Source organism: Cicer arietinum, unplaced genomic scaffold (genome assembly GCF_000331145.2).
Source record: "Cicer arietinum cultivar CDC Frontier isolate Library 1 unplaced genomic scaffold, Cicar.CDCFrontier_v2.0 Ca_scaffold_1892_v2.0, whole genome shotgun sequence".
NCBI lineage: Eukaryota > Viridiplantae > Streptophyta > Magnoliopsida > Fabales > Fabaceae > Cicer > Cicer arietinum.
Genome location: NW_027335541.1, coordinates 1 through 1,910, shown reverse-complemented (window position 1 = coordinate 1,910; position 1,910 = coordinate 1). Strand labels below are relative to the sequence as shown.

General features: G+C 36.5%; 2 non-coding genes across 2 annotated transcripts; both read left to right on the top strand.

Moving 5' to 3' along the window:
* Positions 1–133: 133 nt before the first annotated feature.
* On the top strand, positions 134–263 carry LOC113785051 (small nucleolar RNA SNORA69). Its single transcript, XR_003471205.1, has one exon. It is a non-coding gene; the product is annotated as a small nucleolar RNA SNORA69 (small nucleolar RNA).
* A 4-nt stretch (positions 264–267) lies between these two features.
* Positions 268–396, top strand: LOC113785050 (small nucleolar RNA SNORA69). Its single transcript, XR_003471204.1, has one exon. It is a non-coding gene; the product is annotated as a small nucleolar RNA SNORA69 (small nucleolar RNA).
* The last annotated feature ends 1,514 nt before the right edge of the window (positions 397–1,910 follow it).

Sequence of the window (1,910 nt, the reverse complement as noted above, 5' to 3'; positions counted from 1 at the left end):
CGCTTTTTTTAAAAAGTGCTGTAAAATGTTGTTCTAAAGCGCTTTAATGGTGCACCTTTTACAACGCTTTCGTGATAAAGCGCTGTAAAATGTACAAGAAAAGCGCTGTAAAATGCAGACCCATAATATGAAATTATGGGTGGGCATTTTACAGCGCTTTTTTGAGAAAGCGCTGTAATATGCACACCCATATATGAAATTATGGGTGGGCATTTTACAGCGCTTTCTCAAAGAAGCGCTGTAATATGTCCACCCATATATGAAATTATGGTTGGGCATATTACAGCGCTTGTTTGAGAAAGCGCTGTAATATGCCCACCCATATATGAGTTATGGGTGTGCATTTTAGAGCGCTTTTTTGAGAAAGCGCTGTAAAATGCACACCCATAACTCATTTAATGGGGTGCATATTACAGCGCTTTTTGTGAAGAAGCGCTGTAAAATGTGCATAACAAGCGCGCGTTGTATTTACATGTTTTATAGCGCTTTTTTAAAAGCGCTGTTGTATCATTTACAGCGCTCGTTTCCACGGCGCTTATTTTTTTGAAAAAGCGCTGTAAATGGCTTAAATAAAGCGTTGTAATATGCGTTTTTTCGCGTAGTGGTTCATGTGCAAATGATAACAACAAGATATTTAGATGATGAATGGGTCTTGAATTCAGGATGTTCATTTCACTTGACTACAAAGAGATTGGATTCAAGAACCTGATTCAGGGAGGTCATCAAAGGAAATAATTCAAATTCAAGGTATTAGGATTTTGTTCAATAAATTTGAGGTTTGAAGATGGTATGAAGAGAGTACCAACAAGAATGGGATATATTCGTCAGCTCAAGAGAAACTTAATATCCCTTATGAACGTTGGAGGAGTATGATTGCTCATACAAAGTTGAACTTTGTTACAATGAAGGTAATGAAAGGTGCCATAATGGTGATGAAAGGTCACAAGAACAATGACATTTATGTCCTAGATGAAATTAGCATGATTGGAGATGTTGGGGTTGTATTATCCAATCAGAAAATACAAGTATGTTGCATTAAAGGTTTGAACACATGAGTATCAAAGGGATGTAGATTTTGTACAAGCAAAGAGTTCAAGGTGGAGACAACATTGGAGAGTTGTCATTGTGTGAACATTGTGCATATGGAAAAAATGAATAAGGCCAAATTCACAATTGGTCGGCACTGCACTAGTAATCAAATATAAATTTCAAGGATTTTTTAAGACAAGCTCTATGTAACACCCCGATTTTCAAAGCGAGGGTGTAATTTTTTTTTTTTTGAAACAAATTCATAAAACAAAGAAATTAAAATAAATTAGAGAATTAAATAAGGTAATACCTTTGGATAAATAATTGAGTCATTATAATTTGCAAGCAGCGGAAAAGTTTCTCAAAATATGAATCCAAAGTATTTACACAACAACAAATGATACATGGAACCCATTCAAATAAGATGTCATACTGACAATATTAGTAAAGGTGCAGTTTTCCAGTTCAAAATAACGTAATCCAAAAGAAAGACATATGTTCGCTCCATGTCATCCTAATCTGATCATTCTACAAAAAAACTATAGCTATACACCCTGAGTGATCTCCACGCGCCTCGTGAGATCCTCCTAACATAGCTCCAGTCAAGCATTCCCATCTACATTCCCATCCGTAGGGTACGAACCGGTAGGATCGTCCTGACTCTCATCTAAGGGCAAAGCCCAGATTTCCACAATAGTTGTAAAGGGTCACCAACCGAGATTAACAATAGCTGTATTCTGGGTCTGCATCAATCGATTGAGAAATCGATTGGGAAATCGATTTTATAAATAGTTGAGCCCTTGTAACTTTCCAAATCAATTGGGAAATCGATTTTATAAATAGTTGAGCCCCTGTAACTTTCCAAATCGATTGGCAAATCG